This window comes from Haemaphysalis longicornis, unplaced genomic scaffold (genome assembly GCF_048455015.1).
Source record: "Haemaphysalis longicornis isolate Haplotype H1 unplaced genomic scaffold, Haemaphysalis longicornis Haplotype H1 scaffold_10, whole genome shotgun sequence".
NCBI classification, from domain to species: Eukaryota; Metazoa; Arthropoda; class Arachnida; order Ixodida; family Ixodidae; genus Haemaphysalis; species Haemaphysalis longicornis.
This window is the reverse complement of record NW_027526204.1, coordinates 134,268,373-134,283,297: the sequence shown is the minus strand read 5'-3', so window position 1 is coordinate 134,283,297 and position 14,925 is coordinate 134,268,373. Positions and strand designations below refer to the sequence as shown.

The window sequence follows — 14,925 nt, the reverse complement described above, 5'->3', positions numbered from 1 at the left end:
ACGACAAGTGTGTCAGTCACGCATCCGTGGCTTTGTTGGATAAAGAGATGTCGCTGCTGTCATCTTGTCTCTAGTGCCCGGAGTACCTCACGTGTTTGCTGTGTGCGCTGTAAAGTTTTTTTTTATTATGTTGCGCAGTTCTGTGGATGATTTAGGTATTTCTTTGAAGCAATAAGATCAGTTGCTACAGTTCGCTCTTCCGGGGGTTTTCTCTCCGGTGTTTGTTTGTTTTTGCGCATTCGTAACCATGAACCCTGAGCGCTCGCTCCCGCAGCGGCTGCACATCGGCTGTAAAAGGGACGCCGGGTGAGCCTTGTTGTGGTTCACTTAGTGTTGTGGGTCGACTAAGAAATACGGCTTAGCAACCGTATCCTTTGTCACGTCATCGCCAAATTATCAGCACAGTAGGGCTGTGACATCACATTCTGGCCCATAATTGTCGGTCAATATTTTATTTATTTATCTATTACCCGAAGCACATTCCCTGGAATAGACGGGGGGTTATATCAGGAATGCCAACTTGCCAATTTTCGACGCAAATGAAACCTCTTCGTACCTCAGAAAGAACACTCGACGATATTTCTTTTTATAGTTTTGTATAGTTTTTTTCTCCTACAACAGTCTCACAAGCTGTCCAAATCTAATCCAGATGACCCGCTGGATCTAACTCGCCCCAAAGGGACAAAAGTGTCTTTAATCGTGAACAAAAACAAAAACTACACAAAGAAGTGTATATGAACGCCATTCAGGGGGAAAAGCGCGACGAGAACTTTTTTCGCTCTTTTCAGAAATATCGCTGTTTCTATAGCACTGTTTCGCACTGGCTACGGGTGCGGCATATATGCATTCAACGTGTCAATATTGGCGCCGTCCCGGCCAAAGTTGGGAGAAGTGGAAGACCTCCCGGGGCAGCCTTAACCCAAAGTGCGGGCGAAGTGGAAGGCGCGGGCAGCGAAATATCAGAAGAAAACAAAAGAAACATTTTCATATCTGCGGCGCTCTCTTTGCCAGGTTTTTTTTTTTTTATCTTTAGAGCAAATTTTCACACCTAAAATAGCCGAAAGACATCTCGGGAGGTGGAGCGGGAAGAAAGTGATAAGCTTAATCGGAACAAATACCAAAAGAGAAAACCAAGTCTCAGTACAAATAAACTATGTACACAAAAGTATCCTATCTCGGAGCACAATGTGTACGCTCCCCGTATGGATGTACGTTTCTCACCGGCCCCAACCCCGCCAGAGTGACGGCTCCCGGGAATATGCGGATAAATTGAAGGCGGGAAAAGACAAGGGAAAGGCGGCTGCGAACGTGAAACTTATATCTGCGGCAGCGCCCCCCCCCCCCCCCCCCCCAAAAAAAAAAAAAAGAATGATGGAGGAGAAGCAATATGTCTCCCGTCTCCTCCGCCCTTTGGTTTGTGCCTTGTTGTTTGACTGAAAGGCGTCGAGGCATCTCGGAGTTAACCAGTGCTGCGATTAAGTCAGGTTAAGCTGCATTAAAGCGAAAGCTTTATTAGTTGGACCGATGGAGTCCTGTTAAATAACTAGTGCATTTCCCCTTAGACCGGTTCCTCGACCGAAATCCTATGATAATACATGTCTGCGCACACGGCACGTGCATGAAAGTGGGCTTCCATAGTGTCGAAAAAGTTGCTTGAAAATAGCGAAAAAGGAACGGTTCTAGATAAGACAATACACGCATCGATGGGGAAGAAGCAGTACAATAGAATACCTTCATCTCATAAACCGCATGTCGGTCGTAGATTTAGATCGTTCGTGGATGGGCCTACTTATTGCGCGAAAAATCGCCGCACGGGTGCGAAAAAATCACCAAAAAATCTCGAAAATCGCCAAAAAGTCGCCGAAAATTCGCCGAAAACTCGCCTTCGCGATTTGGGCCTTTGGAGGTTTGACTATTGATTGGGCACACTTTCAGACGCACTTTTATCGAAGGTTCTGACGCGCCCCTTACGCAGTTTTTATGTGGGAAAGCTTTCGCGCTTCTTTCAACTTTCTTTAGGAAGGGATCGTAAAGTTTTTTTCTCTATTTGTTTATACACGCTCCCAACGGCACGAAACTCACTTCTGCGGTGCGCTATAAAAGTACAGTCGTACACTAGGTAAACTCCCTTCATCAGTTCTGTGCAGTGCCAACTTGTGAGATGAAGGTATTCCTGCTTTCTGTCAGTATGAAGAGCTGTTTAGAATTTAGTCCCCATAGCCAACTGCAGGAATAGGTGCCATGTTTAAGACTACGTCAAGCTTTAAATCGCAAACTCTCCGTGTTCGTTGAGTGTAACTCTAACACATAGGACGCGAAACAGGGGAGACCTTCATTTCGTCCTTCCTTTCATCCTTCTCTAATGATTCCTTATTGTTCTATAAATAAACTTCGTATTTCTTCTTTCGTAATATAAAGTTATCAACCTTCAGAAATGCCAGAGGAGATTGAATAGCTTGCCAAGTCGTGTGCACGACAAAGACGGACAGGGTCACCAATTTAACCGTCTGCAACGTTTCCCCCTCCCTTCGTGCCATCCCTTCCTTTCATCAGTATTATCCATCGCTCAGTGAAGAAGTATACTATACTGCTAAAGGTCGTTACGGAGAGAGGAGTCGTGGAAGGCTGCGTGACCTCTGAGATGACGCGACTGAGTGTACGTCAACTATACGCGTATATCCCGATCACCATGGGCCTGTGCGTGGTTCTGATTAAAATCCTTTCACCTTATGATTTGATCCTTCCTCATTGAAAAGTGGATGTCGTGAATATAAACGTTTAACTAAAATCAATCAATCAATCAATCAATCAATCAATCAATCAATCAATCAATCAATCAATCAATCAATCAATCAATCAATCAATCAATCAATCAATCAATCAATCAATCAATCGAAAAAATTGGTGACATTTGCATTACGCATTATTGTTCACTTTGTTCTGTCTTCTCCGCTGAGTATAATGACACACACTCTTCCATAAAATTTGCTCGGGTCAACACCATGAAGAGGCTGCAATATCTGCCCCACCTGTTCTCTCGCTCTATTGCGGTCTCTCTACCAAAACTAACGGTCCGACTTGACTTGGTCGTGTTTTTATCTAACAAGTTCAAATTTCTTGTTGTAAGATACTCCGCAAGTTTCTCAGCGACAAAACAGACAATACTGTGACGGAATAAGTTTAAATCGACAACCGCAGTGCCCTTGTTAAATGGCCGTGGAATACATTTCCAGCACTTACGAAACACACACCACTTCGAAAATTTCAGCCCTTCTTTTTCGACCCGTCACAGAAACAAGAAAATGTACAAACAACTACTAAACTATTGTCAGACTAACCATATGAATTAAGATTAAACAATCAGATTAACCACCGGAGCTGTGAACACTAACCGTTTTCGCTCTTCCTACTTTCCTATTTCTTTCTCCAGTGTGTAGAGCTCGGAGAAGGCAAAGAAAAGGTAGATTGTTTCGTGATGCTGCCAACATCTGCCACAGGAGCACCACCTTGTAAAATAAGGTACAAGTACACGCAATGTGGGCACATGTCCCGCACATTTATATCTAGTGATGTTGCCATGGTAACCGCCTCTTCTTGCCCTGCGGCCTTCCCTAGACCCATCCTCTTACCGCATCACCAGCTGTTGTGGAAGCAAGCAACCCTGAGGGTGAGAAACAGATATCGCGTCAGGGGAAGATAAAGGGAATATACGAGTGTACCTCCAGCCTCCTCTTCCGCCTCCCCGCCTCTTCCACTCCTGTCTAGTCACACACTGCGAGCATTCTGGCAAGTTTCGTGGGCTGTACAGATGACAGAAGATAACAGGCTGCAGAGACGACGCGCACGTAATGCAACAGCACTAAATACAGTGCTGTAAGCATTATCCTATTAGAGAGAATAACGATAAAACCACGTTGTCTACAACGTTAGTAAAGGCGAATCGTCCCTACTCGTTGCATGTTTTCGTAAAAACCGCGGTGACGTCATACGAGGTAGCCTAAAGCTGCGTTGCGAGCGATGATACAACCGGTTTTTGTTAAAAGGGCAAGAACACGCACACCTAATCCCGTGTTCACCGTCAAGAGCGATCAAGTAACACCGACAGACAGAAAGCAAGGGAGGCATTTGGTTCCCGCTCGCGTGCTTAATTTTGCCTGCAGCTTCCCGACGAACAATCAACAGCCACCCGATTGGCAACTATATAAGGCTCAGTCTAACAAAACACTGCAAAGGCGCCCACACAAGTTGTTTCCGCAAGACAGTCACAAATGCGAAATTGAAATGTTCCAATTTCGCTGTGTTTGTTGAACTTCAGCATTCCCGTAGCTTTATTCACGATACGCGTCTCCGGGCTTACAGAACCGCCGACGTGACCCTTATGTGGCGTAAGGCGCGGTACTTCCTCAGCGTCCGCGGCTCCCAACCCGGGAGCCCTTTCATACGCGTATACATTATTGGCGCCCAAAATTGATTTCCGATGGTTGTGCCGGGGGCCTCGCCTCTGGCCCCCGCCAGCGTATTTCCCCCCGGATAAACCTTCGTCTACGTGCCTCTCTCCCTCATTTCCCCCTCTCCCACTTTCCCTCCGTTATTTGTTTCTCTTCCTGTGGTCTTCCCAAAACTCCGTGTCTTCCCGTCGCGGGAGCGGAGGCGCCTTCGTTAGCGGGCTTCCGTGCAAATCTCGTAACGAAAGGACCGGCTGCGAGAAAAAAACGGGACGCAAGGAAGCGAAGCCGTACAAAGAAGTGCTCAAGTCGAGGCCGCCGGCGAGGCTCTTATTTGAGTTAGCCCGGTTCTCCCGCTCGCCGCTCCGCCGTACGCTTATAACGGAAGCCTTCCGCGGGCGCTTCCGGGCCGCCCGTCACTTACGAAAAAGCCAATCAAGATGAATGAGATATTGGCTTCGCGACTAAGCGTGCGCTTCGAAAACGGCGGTTATTATTGGAGGCGCACGCGCGCGTGGCTTTGTACGAGAGGGCACGCAAACGTAATTTGCGAGTTTATAAGCTTCACCGGGGGAGGGCGTTCTTTTATCCGGCGCTGCTTCCACGGGCCCGAATCCGGCGATATTGAAGGAACGAGAGTCGGCTGTGCTCTCCAGAAATACTACAAGTACGTGCTTTCTAGCCCGGTGAAATTAACGGGAACCGCTGCGATGCGATGCGATGAGGCTTTGAGGGGCGGGGGGGGGGGGGGGGGGGGGAGGTAGGAGGAAAAGGCCCGAAACTGTCTGGCGAAGGGTGCCGACACCTTATCAGGCCTGGAACCGCTGCCAAAAACATTTGTAGTCTGCAGCTGCTGCGAACGAACAGCGTACAATCACTCTCCGGACAATGACACCGCTACACAGGTGCACCTCAATGATTGCGGTGTTGTGTGCCCACAGAATATAAAACAGCCGAAGTCCACTAAAAACGCACGCCCCCCCACCCCTCCTCCTCCACAGACAATCTCTGCCCTATTTTCTCACATTATGTGTAGAAACGCTACTTGAACGCTTTCTACATATAGTACACTAAACCGGCACCCAGTAGGATGTTCGGACTCGCCACTCCCCTCGACCTAAAAGGGGCTTACGATAATGTAACACACGCAGCGATTACCACCCAACGTAATCAGACTCATAATTTAGCAAAACTTGTTGGGGGGCTAGTTGGTTCCTGATTCTTAAATATGTTTAGCACAAAAACCAAAGACGGTACACCGTCTGGTTTTTGTGTTAAATGCTAATCAGACTCGCTGTTGTAAACCGAATTTGTTCCCATATTTCGGATTTGCTCAAAGACCGCCAGGCTGCACTCAATGTGGGTGACATAAGATCCGTCCCGATCTATTTTGGCAGCCGCGGTGCACCTCAAGGCTTGGTGTTATCTCCCCTCCTTTTCAATATCACTTTCCTGGGTCTGACAAAGTTAGTATTGTCCTCGTAAGCGCTCGTGCTGTCTTCTTGTGTGTCGTCTGTCTGCGCTTTAAATATGAATCCGATCCAACTAGCTCAAATTTCCGTCCTACTGTAGCATTCTTCGTAAAAGGAAACGGTTCGCGATCCATCTCCTTATGAGGAGCAAGGGCGTGTAATCAGGTGCGATGCCGAGACTAACTGTGTGGCGCACGTACGCACGGACACGGTGGATCATCGCTGTCATGAGCTGGGGAGAACAATTTGGCAGTCAAATGGACCATCCACAAAGCTATTTCATATACCTGCGGCAGAGCGTGAATAAAACCGTGTGGCTGGCTACATCTTCCGCGTAAAGCCACGTTAAAGACGCCATAGCATTCTTAATCATGAAAAAATGCTACAATAATTACAGGAAAACGTATTTACATGAATATTTAGCTTACCACAGACAAAATGTTCTGAGTTATGTCGGAATCACACCCACACCGTTAGAGTTGGATCGGAGACAGTACCACCACGCCATTGGGGTCAAACGGCGAGTCCGTATTAGCAGAACTTACGGAGCTAGTTGGTTCATTTCTGCACTTAAAATATAGGGCGCTAAAAAGACGAAGACGAAGGCAGACACGAATGACATATACAGTGTTGTGGTGTTCAGTGGATGGCGCTAAGTGTACAAGGTGTACAAGGTGTACAAGGTGTACAAGGTGTACAAGTGTACAAGTGTACAAGGTGTTTAAAGGGACACTGAAGTGAATTTGTCAAGCTCCCGTTTTTGCTTGCACTGCGTAGACGGGCTCAAATTAAAACACTTTGCATCGTTTGTACGGTTGATAAGTGGGTAATTATTTTATAAAGCCCGAAAGAAGAAAAACTACCATGCGCGGTCTGCGGCGGCCGCACCAACTAAAGGCTGTGAAGTCGGGAGGAGGGGCACCGTGATTGGACGATGTCCAAGATTAGCATTCAAACAAGTGTCGGTTTCGGTTCTGTAAAACAACATGCTTGACATACGACATTATCGTTGGATGGGCATTTTCAATATCTCAATAATCGCCATACTGCGCTTCTGCCATGTTGTCGGCTGTAAAATGCCTAAGATAAGCCTCCCAAGACGGCTTGGATTCGTAGCAATCACTGGCCGAGGTCTACGCAGTGGATGAACGCCCTCCGCTTCACCGCAGACGCTCAAATGCCACGCGCTTTTTCCCCATATTTGGAGCTTGCCTCACTCATGCCTGTATCGTAAAAAGCGTGTTCGCACCAGGCTGATTCTGGCTGATTCTGGCCTGTGACCACTGCCCACAAGCAGTCGGTGCTTATGGCAACAGCACGCCAACGAGAACTCGCTAGCGCGTCAGTGTCAGTCTGCGCGCGTTCTGCGAACTCGCTCGTGGAGCAGTGAACGTTACGGCCCAAAAATGGTGAACTCAGTATAGAAAACATCGGCAAAAAAAATCAACTTACAAAAAAAAGGCAACAATGTACCCTCAGAGATTCGAACTTGCGACTTATGAAATAACATATCTAGCGCTCCAGACTACCAGCGTTGCCGGAGTTGGAAACATAAGGTATATAATGTATACCCGTTTACGCTTTTATTTAGTTCTATCATTTTAAGCAGTTTAGGTGACTATTTGTTGTATAGCGCTCGGGCAGTAAGCGTCCCCCAAATTTCCACATTACCTCACGTTTAGCAATTGAATTTCTTAGACAGAAAAGCGTTCGGAGATGTGTGGTCGTGCTGCTGACCGCTGTGCTTGTTCACGCAGCGCAAAAAGTGCTTCCTGCTCCCCAGTTTTACGCTGTACGGTAAACGTTTCAATTGATTTTATTTCCTTAGTTACTTCGCTGACTCTTCTACCGCCTTCAAGTGGCCTTAGATTTTCCTACTAGCGTACCAGTCAGTGAAGCTTCGCATGTGCGCTTGTGTGGAGCGACCTGGACTAGGAGCTTGATGCAGTGTACAAACTAACAAAGTAAAGAAAAACACATTCTTCCATTCACAAACGTGCCGTGGCTCAGTTTCAACTGCGCGAACAACTGCGACGACACGTCGGCGGCCGGCGGCCGGCGGACCGACCGACCGACCGACCGACTGATTGATTGATTGATTGATTGATTGATTGATTGATTGATTGATTGATTGATTGATTGATTGATTGATTGTATACGATTTAACGCGCCGACGCACCGCAGGCGATGAGGCGCGCCGTAGTGGAGGGCTCCGGTTTAGTTTTCACCGCCTGGGGATCTTTAACGTGCGCCCAAATCTCGTACACACGGGCGTTTTTGCTTTTCCCCTCCATCAGAAAATCGGCCGCCGCGGCCGGGAGTCGAACCCGCGACCTCGTGCTCAGCCGCGCAACGCCTTAGCCACTGACCTTCGGACTAAACGCTGGGCCGACTGACTCTGTCGGAAGGTTGGCGAGCCGTGCAGTAGCGCAGTCAAGCCAAGTCATTTCCTCCTGACGTCACACGAAAACGCCACGAAAATGGGCGAGGATGCAGAGAGGGGGACGGCCTTTACGAATTGATTTTTCTACTAAATAAATTGGCGTAAGCGCACTCAGAGTGGTCGAAACATGGCCTATGGACTCCGGACTACAATTTGCGCTAGTAATCCCGCAATGTTTGCAAATCACTTCAGTGTCTCTTTAAGTGTATAAGGTGCATAACGAGGTAGCAGGAGACATTTGAAAAGTACTAATGACGCCAGCGCTAACGTTTTTGAATGCCGTACTGTCCTTGAAGTCAGATATCCTGTCGGGTCTGGAAGTTAACCAGGGGGAAGTCAGCCGATTAGCACTGGAGCTCACAGTAAGACAACAAATGAGGCGGTACAGTGCGATATAAGGTAGGCTTCTATTGAAGCCAAGGGTGCGCAAAGGAATATACGTTTTGAGGAGAGGCCTATAAATTTAGATAAGAAGAAGTGGCCAGCCAGAGCGCAGAGGTACCCGCACCTTAAAATTGTGGGCGCCCAATGACGGAAGAGCGCGGGAAATCTAACGATTAAATTCAACATTACCGGAGCAAGAGACTAATTCGGGGCAGCTAAAAAGAAAGTGAAGGAAACAGAGACTCTTATGTGGACGGAAAGGATGAAAAATAAAGAATCATTTGGATTTTATAAAGCAAGCAAACAAAGAATCAGGAAAGCAAACGTTCCACAACACTAAAGGCAGTGCGTTGCTCTGTGGAGCTCGGGCTGGCGGCTTGAGAACGAGAACCTATATGAGCAAATATTCGCCCCAGGAGGAGGCACGTGTAGGCTATGGCAAAGATAAAGGAATAATGTACCACAGAGTATTGGAATGCCAAAAGATCCAGTCAGCTAAAAGTGCGAGGAAAGCTTCCCGTCCTGAGGCACTGGGTTTCACTGTTTATGGAAGCATTAACTGGTCAGCAGGAAATGTTACTAAAAAGCGATTAGGGTAGTGGTGAAAAAAAAAAGCACGGAAGAAGTCGATCAACGGTCATCACAGCCAGAGATACCGCAAGGGCAAAACTGAGAAGAAATACGAGCCGAAGGTTAATTGGAGAAACCAGCTGCAATTGGTAAATGACTACCATGGGCGAGGTGGCACATGCCGTCACCCCGATTGAAAGGGGCGCCAATACTCATCACTGCCATCATCATCATCATATTCTTCGTCGTCGTCTATCATCATCATCATAAACATCATCAGTCGACCGAAAAAGTTCGAGCGTCTGGTTAGGGATCATTATAGCGACGACGAAACAATCTTCTTTTTCAAAATCCCCATCACCATCACGGTAGTCGTCGTCGTTGAAGTCATCACTCGGGGATTGGTACAGAAGTCCACTGCATAGGCTCTCAACACTCATCATTATAGGAATCGGGGTTTTGAAGGGTGGTGGCGTGATGTACCAAATGAGATGAGAACAAAATGACAATACCTTAATCATCCCACCTCCTACAGAAAGAATCAAGTGAGAGCAAGCCAGCGCGAACAAATTAATAAACGCTTGGCCATTCAGCGCTGAAACTTCCGTCAGCAACTATTTCGGAGCGCGAACTATTCTACTCGCGAATTCGCACAACCGCACATGCTATTATTATGGATCTCAGGTCTGTGTCACGACACACAGCAATCTAGCCCCACTCAATCCTTTATCTTGTCCGCTGACACTTATTCGAACTTCGGCCCAGTACGTGGCCCCTAAGCTCTCATTCTGTTCACCTGACCCGGTAGGAACAAAATAGTACTGACGATTGAACAATGAATTCGGCAATGAAAGAAGGCTAATACTGGCCTTCACTGTGCAAAACGACGATAAACGAACGTCAAAATAAAGGATTAATAGAGCGCCAAAGGGGGCAATAAAGGCAGGGAAACATGGCATAAGCGGCTGCGCGAATCGAAGCCCCACAGGAAATAACAAAAAGAAAGAAGAAAACTGGCCCTCCAAGAAGCGAAGAGGAGAAATGAGAACGGCCGGTAAGATGAAAGGCGGGAGCCGGATCGTTTTATTATTTCGCCGGGATTAGCGCTTGTTGCCGGAGGGGGCCTCAGCAACAAGCCATAGACTGCGAGGCGTAAGCGCTGCGCTAATACGAAAGTTGTGACGGCTAAAACAGGTCTAATTGACCCACGTCGAAACACGACACCGATTAAAACGTGGGGCAGCCGCTGATTAGGTAAAACAAAAGACAACAAGTGGAACAAATCAGGCGTGCCTTTTTTACCGTGGTGGGGACTGTATTGAGGAACTATAAACACGGGTAATTAGATTTCGTACGCGCGCTGATGAAATACCCCGGGTCTGCACGAGGGGAACAGAACGTTGTGATGGGTTTCTGTGGCTGACTCACTTGTATCTGCTTCCACTATTTGCTTCATCGGGTTTCAAACTGGACTCCCCGTTTCTGTTTGCACTGTATACCACGTAGACTGTCATAAAATGAAACGTCGTTTCAGGCTGCCGACGCGCAGTTTGCGGCAGTTTTCTAGACGCTGCGGGAAGAAATTGAGTAGTAATCTTTTTGGCCTTCAGACGGCGTGCATACCACGCACGGAGATTAACGAAAAATTGACTGGATATATTGTGAGCATTAATGAGGGCGCTGAGTTAGTGCTCGCTCCGAGGACACACGAAAGGTGCGTGTTACTTTGCGTGTCCAATCCACCTTGCACTTAGTCTGCTTCTCACGTCCATTATCATCACCATATCGTACCTGATCTGATTCTCATACCCATCCACATCATCACTGCTCGGGCTAGAGTTCTGGGTTGCCTCGGAACAAACGCGCTGTCCTCTGCGACATCCCTTCTGTGTGACGGCTGTCCTTGACGTCTCCCTCAATATATATATATATATATATATATATATACATACACACACACGGTCGTGTACACTTATAACGATTGAATCCGCTTATATTGTGCACCAAAAGTACACCAGTGACGACTCTAATGACGCGGTTGCGCAGCCTACTCAGGTAGTGCCTTCGTAGGCGGCCTAATGCAAGACACAGTCCCTCGGCGACTTTGTTTCTGCCAAGTACATTTACCTCAGCTAGGTGAAGCACCTGCAGATGCTCTTGGAAAAGATTTGCGATAGCGTTAGACGCTGCAAACAAAGGTGACCGACTGTGGCTTCTTTTCCGCAAATTAGTAGTAGTACGACCTTGCTGGCATGCGAATAAGATGTTTTGAGCTGTGTTCCGTCTTTTTATTTCGCAACCCGCTTATAATAATTATCGGTTATAACGATGGGATTTCCTTGGCACTTGGATATTGTTAGAAGTGGACTAGACTGTACAACTTTATTCGAAGCGGCCCATGTCCGCAATCGTCCGTGCTGCCGAAAATGGGGTACTGGTGAGTCGGGAATGCGCTCAGTCGGGTACTCCGCGGGAGTCAGGGGTTTGCGTCACCTTCTATGTATTTCTAAGGGAGCAATCACACGGATGGCGGTGAGTGTGGCGCGTGCCCTAGAGTGGTGTGGACGAAGCTAAAACTCCTACTTCACGGCTCGTTTGCATGCTAGCTCAGTTGCTTGGTTGCTAGCTTTCCTATTATGGGCCGTATTGGCCTCCAATGTGCCCGACGACATTAACGGGGAAAAATGAACGGTCATTTCCAAAAGAAAAAAAAAATGTATTGCTAGCTTTAGGGAGAAAAAGCAGTTTTACCCAATGTAAAATCCGCTGAAACGGCGGAACTGTACTAGCGGGAAGGAGCGGAACCTTCCCCCACGAGACTACTGCGCCCTCTTTTGGTGGGTTTGGGAACCAGTTTCTGCGAAGCCGCCGGCAAGTCGGGGAACCCGCTCCTATACCTGCATGAGTCGTGACGTAGCAAACTTACGAAAAGGCTCGAAAAAAGGTGTGTGTTTATCAATCAAGGAATTCCCATCGTCGCCGTCATCCACATGGGGGAAGGTAAGGGGCGTCCACAGGCGGCGCAGGGATGAATAAGTAATGACATGGAATAGCCTCTTCTCACGAATGCCATTATGATAACCCGATGAGAGTTATACAGTGATATTCCTTCTAGTGGAAACCGGCGCAGAATCACTATCTTGATCACAAAAAAACGCGAGTAAACTGCTCATCATGTTGGGGAATTCTGAAGAAGCGTACTGGCGTGTTTGTGGGTGTGTATGCGCGTGTGTTCGTTAGAAAAGCAGACACCACAATTTCATCGCATTGTTATGATATGACCGATTCATTGGAGACAGTAACGGAATATAACATATATTATCTGGTTTTTTTTTTTATGTACCATTCTACCCTATGTCTTATTTAGATTGCTCTTACCTTCTATATGCTTCTTCTTGATCGATATATCCATCTCTCGCTTTTCTTTTTCCCCCTTAAATAATGGTGCGTGATCGCCAGACGTTCATTTCTCTCTCTCTCTCTCCCCACTTGGATGCTTTCGTAATCTGCTTAGAACCCGCAGCAAACTTAAAATGTAGAACCTGAGACACTGTACGGTTGTTTATAGAAAAATCCCCACTGAAAAAAAAAAAAATCTCTGTGTCTCTTTTTTTTGTTTCTTCTTCCATATCAGAATACAAGATTGCTCGAAGCGTTTACTTTGCCGGAAAGGTCGGGTAGCCCGCATGCGGCGCTGTCGGTGTCTGTGGAGCAGCGACACGCGATTTCCTTGATCACAAACACCTACAAACTAAAATATTGAAAACCACTGCAAAGCGCCACGCCGGGACTGACTTAAAGAGGAAGTGCACCGCACAAGCTTCGTATAAATGAAGGCTCTGTTCTTTGGCCTAAGCCGCAAAGCCGCTTTTCTGCCGAGTTGAACGCGGCGGTTCGTGCGAAGCTTATCCCTTCGACTTCTCGTATTTGTGACTTTTTTCACTAGTGTGCCTGGCAAACCGAATTCTAGACTTCCCAGCAAGGCAAGACACATTTCTTGAGAGTGAATGTAGAAGGAGCGAGTCTGAAGACCCGTGCTTAGGGTAGGAGCGAAGGAGGGATCTAAGAAGGGGATCGAATAAGAAATGGACTTGGATAGAAGTCCAAATCCGGTGTATTCCACGCGTCAGAGCAGATAGCGGGGCAATTCCATCGTGGTCGCGTTCCCTGAGGTTCTTAAGAGATCGCACTCAAGCCACAAACGTTAGGCTGTAGAAATACAACCTGCACGTGACAAGGATCATTAGATTCCTCATAATGTGTGTGCTATGGGCCTTCTGGAATTTGTATTTGGCGCTCGTCTTTCTAAGACATCGACCACAAAAAAAAGCTGGTTTGGCTTACCACATCTCCGGCGCTGATTCGGAGCAACTTCCCAGGGAGCTTTAGCGACAGAAAACGCTATCCCCTCGCGAGGTGGACTAATATTAAAAAAAAAAAAAAAAGAACGCATAAGCGAAATGCCATTCGAAATTCCCGCGCTTCAGCGCACGCTGTATACGTATAGCAGTAAACTTTGGCTTATACTGGTGACCGCATGGCAGTGAAGAACCCTGCGCATATTAGAGGCCGCCGTTGTCAGGTGCTATGAATGGTATCACATTAAGTAATTAACGCACGCTGCTGCAGTGCCGATTGCTTCTTTAGAGAATTTACCTGGTTGATATCATAAAGGGTCAGCGATTGAGATTCAGGAACGATTAATTTTGTGTGCAAACTTTTGTTATATGTTTTGGTATGCTATTCTAAACGACTCTATTTGGGCGACCCTTTAACAGGTTTTCCCTTCCCCTGGGCACCCTGTGCCGTTTATAACGACAATTAAAGGGATTATCTCTTTCCCTTGTTCCCTCTCTTTCTACACCTCTACACTTCGAAGTTACCTCAAAAAAGGTGAAAAGTAGGTGTCGTGAGAGATTCGCAAAATGTGTTGACACTACGATGTTCCGCAGTATTGATATGCTCCACTCCCGCATGGTTGAACCTAAATGCATGAAAATACGTATACCACAGTCAAGTAAAGTTGAACCACATCGGCGACAATTCCGCCTTTCCACCAATAATATGTACTGTAAGAAAAGCGAGCCTATAGCGCCAGCGATTAAAACGTTTTGACATATAGGAGGAACAAGGTTGCCATACTACCCCCGTGCCTGCGAGAAATTATTGCCAATTTCGCATGACAATGGGCTGCGCCTATTTTTGCGGTGTTCAAATGGACTCAACCCCAATTTCAGAAACTCGACAATGCTGCGAACCAAAAATGGCGAGATCGGGCGACTCCGAGCGCGCGCCAACAGCGAACGGATTTTATTACAACGCTCCCCGCCATCTAGTAAACAATCCAAGAACTAAACTAGAGGTAGCCACGCCATCTAGTAAACAATCCAAGCGCATCTTTTCATCATATACAAGTACCGCCATCTAGTAAACAATCCAAGAACTAAACTAGAGGTAGCCACGCCATCTAGTAAACAATCCAAGAACTAAACTAGAGGTGGCTACATACATACGTCGAGGATGGACAGGCCCACGCCTTAAGGAGCTTCGCCCCTAAAACACGCGGCCGTATGAGCACAGGAAATGTGTTCTAGCCAGCAGAATACATAAC

General features: G+C 47.1%; 1 protein-coding gene across 3 annotated transcripts in view; it reads right to left on the bottom strand.

The window, feature by feature from the left end:
- Positions 1-14,925, bottom strand: part of LOC144159368 (E3 ubiquitin-protein ligase PDZRN3-like) — a 305,410-nt gene that overhangs the window by 215,750 nt on the left and 74,735 nt on the right. The gene's annotated exons all lie outside the window — the stretch shown is intronic.